The sequence below is a fragment of the Lonchura striata genome, chromosome 2 (assembly GCF_050655825.1).
Source record: "Lonchura striata isolate lonStrDom1 chromosome 2, ASM5065582v1, whole genome shotgun sequence".
NCBI lineage: Eukaryota > Metazoa > Chordata > Aves > Passeriformes > Estrildidae > Lonchura > Lonchura striata.
This window is the reverse complement of record NC_140704.1, coordinates 14,076,270-14,088,616: the sequence shown is the minus strand read 5'-3', so window position 1 is coordinate 14,088,616 and position 12,347 is coordinate 14,076,270.

Sequence of the window (12,347 nt, the reverse complement as noted above, 5' to 3'; positions counted from 1 at the left end):
TGGGGACCTTCTCCTCTTTTATGTTGAACTTTTCAACTGCTGACTTGTAGGTATAGATGCTCTCCTAATGCTGGTGCTTCAAGAGATTCACCTTTCCTATGCCTCTCATGATTTTATGCATTTGTCATAGTCAATCTGAAGTGGCCTTATTGCCATTCAAAATGTTACAGGGATTGGATACTTAGTTTAAACTTAAATGGGGGAGCTGAGATTGTACATATTATTCAAGAAGCAGATAAAAATGAATTTATACAGCAAAGCAATATTTTCTGAGTTTTTTTCTCTCTTTCCTAGGATTTCTTAACACTAGATTTGGTTTTAATGCTAATGAACACTGAGCTCATACCCCACAATTTCATTCTTAAATTGTTTTAACTCTCAGAGTTTATAATGAAGTTAGATTTTTTTTTTTTTTTGGTCCATCACTTTACATTTACTATATTGAATTCTTGTGCCATTTTATAGTCTAGTCATTCAGGCTCATGAGGTCCTTCTGTGACACTTTGTCCATGTGGGCTGTCATTTCTATTACCCTGAATAACAGCCCCATCAACAAGCTTTATCACCCCACTCTACTTCCTCAGTAACTGCTTATTGTTTAATCTCTACTGCTTGCAGTTTCAAGTGGTAAGTGGCATGAGTTGTGCATGATTACAACACAGCACATCAGAAAGGAAAGATTTAGAAGAATTATTACACAATATTTCTATTCCTTTTACCACCTTTTCCTCCTTTCCATCTGTCCTATATTTCCCTGTTTGCAACACTCTGCAGAGAAAAAATGCATGCTGTTCAAGGAAATTGCACTGGTAACTGTTCTCTGAAAAGAACATTTGGATAATTAAAAGGAAAATTCTTTTTTTCTTTTCTTCAGCCTTTTCTAAGAACAAGGGATAACTCTGAAAAAGAAGTTTGAATGTGCATGTAGGGAGAATCATCACTTTCTTCATTTAGTGTGGTGTTCTGACAGAATCAACTGCAGTTTTCTTCTTACTGCCTGGTGGGCTGACAAGAAATCTCTCCAAGGCCAGAACAAAGAATGCTCCAGGGATCTGACAGCACACAGGATTTATGTAGCAGCAGACCATCATCCTATTCAGAAACATTTAGCAGAGAAGTTTGCCTTGCGCCTACATCCAATTTCCATCAGTCAGAAATGTCTAGGGACCAGAAGGATTTAAGAGCAGAGGGTAACCTTTGTTTGTGGGTTGTTTTATTCACTCTCGACATGCAGGAAGTATGAGTGTGTACTTAAGAAGGCAGAGGAAAATATAAAAAGCTGTTTTCAAATCTGACTGAAAACAAATTGTTGAAAGAAGTAGCTTAATTAGAATCCTAAAAAATATAATCTTCAGGGTTCCTGTTTTCTTTAGGACCAATGACAATTAAAATGTTCCTCTTACACTTTGTCCTCTAAGTATGGGATTTTGACTAAACCAGACAGAAAATCTGCTGATGCCACAACTAAGGCAATTCATGGGACTCATTTTAGCACTCATCAGAGTTTGAAGAAAATGGTGTTTGTCCTTATTTAGCATGCAAAGATTTAGTTTCTTCTGTTTTTTTTTATTTTTTTGCAAAATCTTTGCTATGACTTTAAGCTTATTTCCTTCCAGTGAATCAGATGTTTGAATGACTCCAAAGTTTTCTAAGAAACAATCATTAGTTATCCTACGTGAATCAAGCCAGGATAAGGTCATTCCCTTCTTATATAAGGGTTGTGTAAGCTTCATGTAAATAAGGCTGTATATATACTTATTATAAAGCCAGTTTATATTTGGAATTGTCAGATGTTTTATGTGACCAAAGTCTTACTATAATTTATTATCTAGTGGCTAAATTAGTCACATTTTCTAAAACCAAGAATCTTCACCTCAGTCACACTCCACCTAACTGGATAATGAATGTTTATGTTATCAAAATTGAGAGAAACATCCCAGGAATTTCACTTGGTTGTGCAGTTTCATCAGCAGTTATTCACAGATATTGAGAACCTCTTGCTTTCCTTGAACATCCCTATGAATACTTACTGTAGCCTTCAGATCTTCATTGGAAACAAAGGCTGTGGATATCAGAGTTTAAAGACTGAATTTTTTATTCATAAGAAGGTTTTGCAGTCAATGTTGAGCCTGAAAATGATGCTATTTGTCTTGAGAGCAGAAAATAGCAATTTAAGCAAAACCACTGACTGTCATGCACAAAAAAAAACAAGTTCAAAATACATTTGCATGAATAGTCAATGAACTGAAAGGAAGATTCCTCTTTTCATGCATTAGACTTCTCAAAAATTGCCTAATGAAGATTATATTGATTTCTTTTTTAAATTAGGAATAGATGCGCTTCAAAAAATAGTATCACTGTGTTTCTTTGCCAATAATATTTCTTGACCACAGGACTCAGCAGCTACATCTTTACCATTTCAGCAGTCATCGCATTTTAAATTTGTTTTCCATCCAAGAAACGTCACTTGAGGAATAACTCAGTCAAAAATATTATTAAATTCACAAAAAGATATCTCTATGTATATGGGACTATGTAGAATAAACCCCGAAACTCTCCTTTATGTTACAAAATTTCACAGTTTTTTGCAGGTGAATGGACTAGACATTTCCTTCTCTCCTTTGAGGACAACAAGAAAAAAAATGGCATCTGTACCTAGCACAAGGCATTGCCATCTGTATGCATTAGAGTAAGCCAATTTAATTCTTAGGATAATAGGACTTTCAAGTTTCCAAAGCTACAGGCAAAAAAGAATATATTCCACTTTGTTTTCTCAGATCCTAAACATGATTTTCCCCTAAACTGAAAGGATTGCCTTAATGGTAAGTATTGATATTTGTGTTTTTATTTTGTGAGCACAAGTGTTGAAACAATATTTGAATAAAAAATTCTGAAAAGGAAATAATGAAAGACAAGTAAGGTCATGTGTCACTTTTCTGCTCTAGAAAAACATATAGTTCTCAGAAAGTCAGCTTCTGTATTAAAAATGTGCACAAGAAAATGCGAGAGTGAGAGAGAAAAATTAGGGGGACGGCTACTTTGTGTTTCACTTTGATAGGAAAAAACTGTATCAACCAAATAAGGTTTTTTGCTATAACATAATTCAGATGAGTCATAATGTTGATTCTTGAACCAAACGCATCAGAGCCTGTGAGATAGCAAGCTCAAACCCATAATTGAAAGAATTATTTATCAGTCTGAGTTGAATAAGACATCATTCATTTAACAGAAATTAGAAGTAGCTGCCTTGGCAGAGTTTGCCTGTGGAATTTCAAGAGGATGGGCAAGAATTCTTATAAAGCTGAAGAAGTCTGTTTACTGACTTGAGCAGACTTTGAAGGGAGTCTCTTTGCATTCTGCATGCAGTGCTCTGTGCACAGAGTTATCCTTATCTTTAAATGAACAAATGCTGAAAATCTTCTACCCTACCAGCCTGTCTCAGCAGAGCAGGATAAACGTGCTCAGCTGAATGCACAGTTAACTCTTTTACACCAGGGCTTTACATGTGGACCATTATTTTTGTCTTTATTTTTAATGATTTTTTTCAGTTTGAAATTCTGGTTGCCTTTAGAGGGATCTTAACTTTTTTGTACTATCCCTTTAGCTTTTTTAAATCCAGATTGAAGAATACATCCTTATTAAAAAGCTAACTATGCTTTATTCTGTCCAGTGTAAAGTTCCCATTTTAAATGGCTGCAATCATAAGTCACTTTTTAAAAATGCAAGACTGAATTTACATTGTGACTCTTGCTACTTTTATTCCCCATTAAAATATTATTCAGAAAAGAGCTATATATTCTGGGCAGATAAGCACATGTTTTCATTTTATAATGTTCATGCAGCAGAAATTATATTTAAAATTTCAGTCAGGCCTCTAATACCATTCATTGTTCTCCCTCATTTATATTTTTTTTTGGAAAAAGACCCTGAGGACTTGATAATCTTAATGCCTCCATTAAAACTTTTCCTAAGAAACATCCTTTCCTCCATTTTAAATGATGTATTTGTTGTTTTAACATAGCTTAAGCTACTATTGGGTAAGCAATAAAATTATAACCACTGTACAAAACACTTCTAAATTTGATATATTATCAGTCATAAGCAAAGTAGCTCTTTAAGTCCAAATTGCAGAAAAATGGTTGAAAATAACATGATGAATTAAAAGGAAAAAAAAAAAACAGATCATGAATGAAGAGTTTTAGATAAGGATCAGCATGCCATTCTTATCAATAACATTAGTTCTAGTACTTATAACACCTATTTGTTCTACCAACATGCTTTGGGCTCGGGTCAGGAAATGAGACAAGATCTTGATGAGGATGCTGCAAATCCATTAGGCATTGGAGTCCATCTGTTTCTGCTGCTGCTGCTGTTAATCACTATCTTTATTAATTTTTTCTGCATTTCAGGCCAGTGATGTGCCAAAAACGGCAAAACCAATCTCGTAGGCCATAACTTCATTGTTCCTCACTTGCCTTCTTCCTCTGGTGGCTCCCTGTGCAAGTGCAAGAGATGCAGCTCACCCAGAGAGAGACACAAGCCCAGTGCAGCTCAAGCATCCCTGCCCTCCCCCTTGGCCCCTCGGCCCCCAGGGCAGCTGCCAGCGATGCCACAGCCCTGGGACACAGAGGGGACACCAGGGGCAGAGAATGACCACAGGGAGGCAGTCAGCAAAGAGGGAGCAGGAAGGAATACAGCAGAAAAGTGAGAAAGTGAGGACTAAACAGGCTGTGGTAATTACTCAGGACATAGAAACGGCTCTCCTGCTAAAATGAAAGGAGAAAAAAAGGAGATGCTGGGTTAAGAGGAATGGACATGAGAGTTTCATCCTAATACATACCGAGAGCAGTAGCTTTGTCAAAGCTCTTTATGCACTGCAAGGAAACAGTGTAGCCTCTCTTTAAGGGTGCTGAAACACAGCTCAAAGCTCAGATTTTGTTTTAAAAAGTGATGTAGTAGGGAGAAAGTACAAGAGGACTAAAAGCAGAAGAAAATACTCATATTGTGTCAATCCCAGCCATAATATTCCACTAAGCTCCTTTAACAGGGCTTTAACTCAGGCTGCAATCTGCTACCACTTATTCAAACAAGGCAGCTATTTCATCAGTGAAGTCAGTGAAGAAGCAGCAAGACAAATCCCAAAATGTCAGACTAAAAATCCTCTTCTCTCTCAGTCACTCAGCATTCACTTCCCTGGTCCTGTCAAGGTCAATATATCCCTAAGGTAGCTCCTGGGCAGGCAAGCCGACAAAAAGATCAGAATTTAGGCATTAAATGCAGTTGTGAGGAAAAAAAATAAAAAAAGATACCTCAGTGAAAGCAGAACAGGGTCCTTGGGTTTATTTTTACATCAGACATCATCTCTTTACATCTACAAGCTACCTCTTTACTTGTTAAAGGGGTCTGATCTTAAGAACGTATCCCAGTCTTATACCATATCTCCATAATTATCACTCATTTATTTTGACCAAATTATGGATAACTACATATTATGTTTTGTCAGCAGTAACTTTCTCACCTGGGTAATTTTGACTAAAATTATAGGAACTAATGGAACACATGATTCTGAAATAATAACATTACATTCATATCCTTAAACTAGTTGAAGTCTTCACTTCTAACAAGGGGTCATCATGTGTGATTCAAACTAAATATGGCATATCTTTTTCTATTTAATATTTTTTTGTATACAGCGTAAAGAAAACTGTTACTTGGCTATAAGCATCTTTCAGAGCAGCCTCAGAAAGAAGACAACTTAGATTTTTGCTTCTTATTGTTGAATTTTGGTGCAAAATTGCATATGTTACCAATTTTTTCCAGTGAGAGATTGCTGATATTCAGACTGTTCAGCATAATATGGAGAGATTTTAAGCAAGTGAATGAACTTTCCTATCAAAGCAACTTCATTTTTGCAGCCTAATCAAAAGGACATTGTCAAGGTTGTTAAGTATTAAAATTTCCATAAATTGGCAGTTGTTCCATTTGAAAGTACTTACCTTAAAGAGACACTATCAGCCTAAAAAGAGACACATTTAAACTTGATCTGAATGCAGTGTGCTTTTAATCAGTGAGTTTAAAGAGCTTAGGGATAATGTTTTATTTTCCTTTAATTTTTGGGAGGAACTGGAAGGCTTGTTTGCTTTCCTGGCTTTTGTGATATATCATCTTGTAAAGTTTTCAAACGTCTAACTAGCAAGAGTGTAATCCTTTCTAAAGCAGCTTCAGACATGTTTTCAAAGCTAATTTTTCACTTGAAGATGCAGATTTCAGTGGCAGTGGAATGGGTGCTTTTTGAAATGGCAGGAGGTGCTTATCTAAATTTTAGATTTCTAAATACTTCTGCAAATTGGGTCAATGAGCATACAAGAAATTGTGCCACTGACAGACAGTGGGATTCATATTCCTGAATTCTTTCAGTGTCTGTAAAGTTTTGTTCTCCTGAAAAATCCTTTTCCCCATCACACTGTTGCACCAGTGACTAAGATTTGACTGCTTCTGTGAGCAGTTACAGGCTATTTCTATTTCACTTACACTGGAGGTTTTATAAGACCTAGACCTTAAGTATTCAATTTTTAAAAATATACACATTAGGCACTGCTACAAATCAGCTCTATCATACACCAACATATGTCAAAATAAAATTTTCCCAAATAAAATATGCCAAAAATATGCCAAACTAAAATATGAGTCACATTCCCAAATCCTTTTCCCATGAAAAGTTTAACAAATTGGATGCTGGCTTAAAGTACATGCTAAGATAAATGGTCTCTTCAAATTGTGTCTCTATTACACCCCACTGTGTAGGTTCTCACAGAATTTTAGTTTGTGTTGACATTATTTCGAAGGAAGCTGATGCACACTGATGGTCATTGATGGCAGGCTGTTATGTGGCCAATGACACCTATGAGAATTTTTGACATCTATTAACAATCATGAGATTACAGTAGGCAATTTAGGAGCTGAATGAATGCACCAGTTATTCTTTGTAGCAAGGAGTGGCTGACAGTTGTCTGCATCTGCCCTTTACCAAGAAATGTTGTAGTTCTGGGAGACATCCTGTAAAAGCCTTAAATTACTTAAGAGGGACTTACTGCGGAGGAGATAAATTCATACAATATGAACTCCAGCTATATGCTCCTTTTTGATGCCAGCTCTCCCAACAACCATTTACAGTTTCCCTTTTAGTCCCCTTTGGTATTTTCTGTCCCTTGTGCAGCTTTGCATTGTTACCAGAGTCATTCCATTGCCTTTAGTGCTGTGAGCTACTGTGGGTCAGCAAAGTCACCGAGCCCATCCAGAGAAGGCTGCCATGCAAGCAGCTCTATTTTGCAATAACACAATTCTCCTGTTTGACATGAATACTAGACTCAGGCTACCTAGCATCAATTTTCTGCATCTCTCTAGCTTACTTTGAAAGGAATCTGTTGTTTAGATGGCTACCAGCTCAGGGCTTTCTATTCTATCCTAGTAGTACTGCTGAATTTAACTGGTTGGGTTGTTTAGTATCCCATAGATGCCTTGCAAGGCTTAGCATGACAGCAAACAGCACTGAGGAAACAGAATTAAAAATTGTTGACTGTCAGCTCATTGTATTTCATACAATCACTGCTGTTTATTACATGGGTTTTGAAGTTTTACTGAGCAGAGTCATACACCTGGTGTTTATCTACCCACTTCAGGAGAAATGTGGGCATATTGTAAGACTATCTCATTTTTGGGGTAAATCTTTCTCAAAGGACTATACAAAGTAACAATACATCAGGTTTTTAAGCTAGGCAGTTTTTCTGTCTCACACTCATGCTTTAAAATATATTTTTCACATAGAAAGTGTTACCACACTGTCCTTATTCCTGCTGATATATTATCTCCACTTCTCTCAGAATGAGGAACCTTATAAATGATCGGCATCATCTCATACCTTCTAATAGCAATGTATGTTTCATTTGCCACATTGGAACAGAATTACCTCAACCCACTTCATCAAATCTCTTTGGAGAATCTGATTTTAACCTGACATGTTGGGTCCATTAGAGACTGTAATTATTTAGGGTTAATTATACAGGTGTGGAAGTAGGAAGGATATTTTGAGTTGTGACAAATAGTATCAGGGTCAGACTTGAGGTTAAGAGAAGGAGAGTGTGCAGCATTTCTTCTCCCCTTTAATATAACAATTAACACTTAGCCCAATCAATCTTCCATTTTTGAATGTTCTGCTGGTAGGTCATGCACCATTACATCAGCATGTGAGAGATGGCCAATGCAAATAGGTCACTCAGTATCATCTCAATGGCAGCTTGCTGTAAATCTAATATGGTTTAAATGCAACAGAAGAGCACCAAGATGAACAATAGATGAAGACTCACAGATTCAGAAAACTTTATTAGCTAAAAAGAATGTTTTCTTAAGCAGGATAAGCAGAACAGCATTGACCCTACCACTGATCCTGGGTACTGATATAGCTGGAGGTCTCTAAATCTAATAATAACTGTAGAAATATCTTTAGACACCAAATCTCATTTTGCAGTTTGCTGTCCATGGGTTAACAGAGGTTTTTCCCCTTTATTAAAGAACAAAGAGACAGCAAGCCCAGCTTTATTTCTTCAAACATTACTGAGTGGTGAATTTAAATTATGATCTTTTTGCACAGACACAGGCTCTTTGCTTCTCCATTCTTTCTGAAGGAACAATATGAGAAAAGTCCACCCTTGTGGTTAAGGTGTGACTGTAAAGAACACGATCTGTTCCCAGTCAGGGCACAGGTATCCTGGCACATGGCTGTACCACTGCTGTGTAAGGGATGCTGTGGGTCTGCTGTGTACTCAGGACCCAAGAGAAACCCCCTGAGTGCACAGTCTTGATTCACAGTGACCTGCTGTGAATGCAAAATGATTTCTCATGCCCCTGTCCCACTGTGAGTCCCTCCAGAGTGAGACTGGTTTCAGTGTTGAGCCTCAACAAGTGTGTGCCTCCAATCCCCAACACTTGCAAGTGTTTTTGTCATATGGGTTTTAACATGTTCACCATATGCTTCTTCGATGATTAAATGGCTAATTGATGTATACAATAGTTAAATTTTGCTGCAAAGTGGGGTTTCTCCACTGTTTCACTCTACCTTAGGGCACGCTGTCCTACAGTGGTCCCTCCTGTCTCCATCCATACAGCGTCCACCACGCCCCCACTTCTCATGTGCCACCTCGTGCCTGAGAAACTCGAGTGCTCTCAGCTGAAAGGCAGCAAGATCACACCTTACCCATCTGCTCTGAGGTCCTCCATTAAGATCAAGATGCACACCTTTATAATGGGTTTAGGAAAATAACAAATTCCCAAAAGCTCAGAAACAGCCTAACCAACTTAATTTGAAGTGTGCATTATTCGCAGCTCTAAAGTTCAGCTTCAGAACGAGAACACTCCGAACTGCAACTTATGCTGTAATTTTAGTTTCCTTCATTGCCATCACATGGAGGGGCACATTTGTCAGCTGCATCATTCACAACAGTATTGCAAAATCTTTTATAGCTGAAATGTTCAAAGCTTAAAATTCCCGTTCTGTATGATTTTAATTTTTTTTTAGCTAAAGCCAAATCCCTACATTTCATCCAGAATGAAACAACAATCTTTAAAATTTTCCAGGGAAATGAAAACCTTGTCTCCTGACTCCCACATCTCCTCACCAAGTTCCAGAAATCATGCAGGAGCATCAAACACTCACACTGCCTGGCTCTGAGGTTGCTTGGAGGCTCCCAGCTCAGACTGTCTGTTCAGACATGTCACTTAAGTCTTGAAATTTTCACCTCTCCTTTGCTATGGGAACATCAGGGTGTCTGGTGCAAGAGCAGGCTGCAATATAGGACCCCAGCCTCTGGATTGGATTTGGGAAGTCAGGGGTTCAAACAACCTCCCAGGGGTCTGACAGAACTTCCATGTCATTCTCTTGTTGGGATTTTTCACAGAACTTTTTGGTATTTCAGGTTATTCCTGTTCTTAAGAATTGGGAAGTTTTTAGGAAAATATGCTTTTCCCATTTGTCTCTGGAAAACAATGGATAAATTGCATGTGGAGCTTCCCTTCCTTCAATGTGCCAATCTTGAACTCCACTCAGAGGTTGAATTGGTTCCTCTCTTTTCATTTATTATCATCTTCTGAAGAACACTTTTAATAACAACAGGCTATCTGCAGTGTCTCTGATTTAAGTAGCAACTATTGATTGACTAGTTAGAACTTCCGTGCTTTATGAATTGTTCTCTAGAGGTGACGAAATGGGGAAATCAATGCATCAATCTGCTTTTATATTCCAACCCCTAGTACAAGTTAAACCTTTTCTAAGCAAACTTCAGAAGGTGAAGGAATATTTTAAAGTACAAGCAGATTTTGTGGGTGAAGAAGGGGAAAATATATCATCAGACATTCAGTTCATTAAACATGGTAATTGCAACAACAACAACAACAAAAAGCTTAGGCCAGTGATATAACTTACTCCAAACTCTTTATTGACAAAATAAACCATTTTATTATATCTAAAATTATTTTAATTTTTTGAAGTCTCAAAATTGAACAGTTTCAATGGGTGGAGAACTACTCTTATTACTGTGACTGACCAAAAGTAGCAATGCAAAATTTTCACTCCCTGATTGCTATTATTGCCATGGCCATAGTGGTTTACTCTATCAGCCTAAATTTATGCAGGGCAAAAAAAGTATGGGTTTACATAGATTTTCAGTAAAAATACAATGGAAAATCATGATGTATAGGTGTAGAAGCTGCTATTATTTGAGTCACTATAATATTTTCTGGGAGCCCGAATAGTACCACATGATAATTCACCTACCTTATCACAGCAGAAAACCTCTTTAGACTGAGAATCAAGTACAGGACAGGTTAATTTTAATGGCTTATATTGATAGATTAAGTGCATATGTTTTGCCCATGCATCAGTTCTGAATTCAAAGACACAGCTACAAGTTATTAATTTTATACATTTTGTTATAGAGTAGGTACTACATATGTTCAATACATTAACAAAAATATGCCATGCATCGTTTTCTGTCAGAAATGAAAACAATGCACTTTGAGGTTTCTACATATTGCCAAGAATGTTTGGAATAAATGGTCCTTCAACTTTATGAAATACAGGTTCAGCTAAAATAAGAGACATGTATGAATAATGGCCATACCAGGTAGAAGAAAATTATTATTCTGGTTTTAGAATAGCCATAAAGTAATGATACTTTCCATATTTCAGAAAACAAAATATCAGGGAGACTGGTAATATGTACACAGCCATTATTTCAGCAGATCGGAATATTATATTCATGGGTCAGATCTTACACTAATGAAAAAAGTGTCTCCATCAGCTTTAAACACCTAGTTACATGACTTCTTAAGGTACTGTTTATCCTGAAAGATCAATAATTTAATCAGCTACTCATTATTGTAATGATTAATATGAAAAACATTTCCAGATCTTGCTTAAATGAACACACCTTCTATTTATATCTGTGCTTATTCCAAGGAGTGTAAATGTTGGCTATACTAATGAAGGAGCAGGACTCTAAAAATCTTTGCCATAAATCACAAACTTAATAAGCTACCAAAACAAGAATTAAAATTATAAAATTTAAATGGTGCAAGCAAAGAGGGCATTTTAAAAAGCAAAATGAAAAAAAAAAAATGCTCAGCATGAATTACCTGAGAAGCAATATTGGACAATAAATACTATGGGTAGTAAAAAAACCCTAGTGTTTCCTTCTCCCCTGCCCAGTTTAGCTCAGAATTAATAATTACTATTTCAGCTGCTATCATAATAGTGTCCTTGCTGAAAAAAAACAGGATGTTGTATTCATAGCCAAAGTTAAATAGCAAATCTGTGGGTTGCTGGATCCATAGGCCAGGACCAAAGCTCACCAGATGTAGCTTCAGTTCCTGCCATGTACTTCTGATATGACCTTGAGAGGCTTAGACCCATATGCATAACTCCCTCTCCAAGGACTGAATCCCAGAACAGGTAGGGTAGTGAAATGGTCTTGTTTCACAAGGAATATAAAAATGGTGAGATAAATTCCACATGTTAGAATAAGCCTAATTTTCTCATGTGACCTCTCCAGAAATCAGATGTATATTCAAAGAACCATCTGTCCCCACAAGCAACCAGGGAGATTTATCCTGGCTGTAGGGGGGTGTCAAGTAAGAAACCTAATGCCAAGCAGGGTTCCCAGACATATCCATATCCTTAAGAGATTAAAACCACTCTGATTGTATTGTGCTTAGATTTTTTTTTTTAAGTTGCAAGAAGGCAAGGTGTCAGCTTCTCTTCTCATGTGCCAAGAGTGTCTAGCCAATGGCTCACAGCT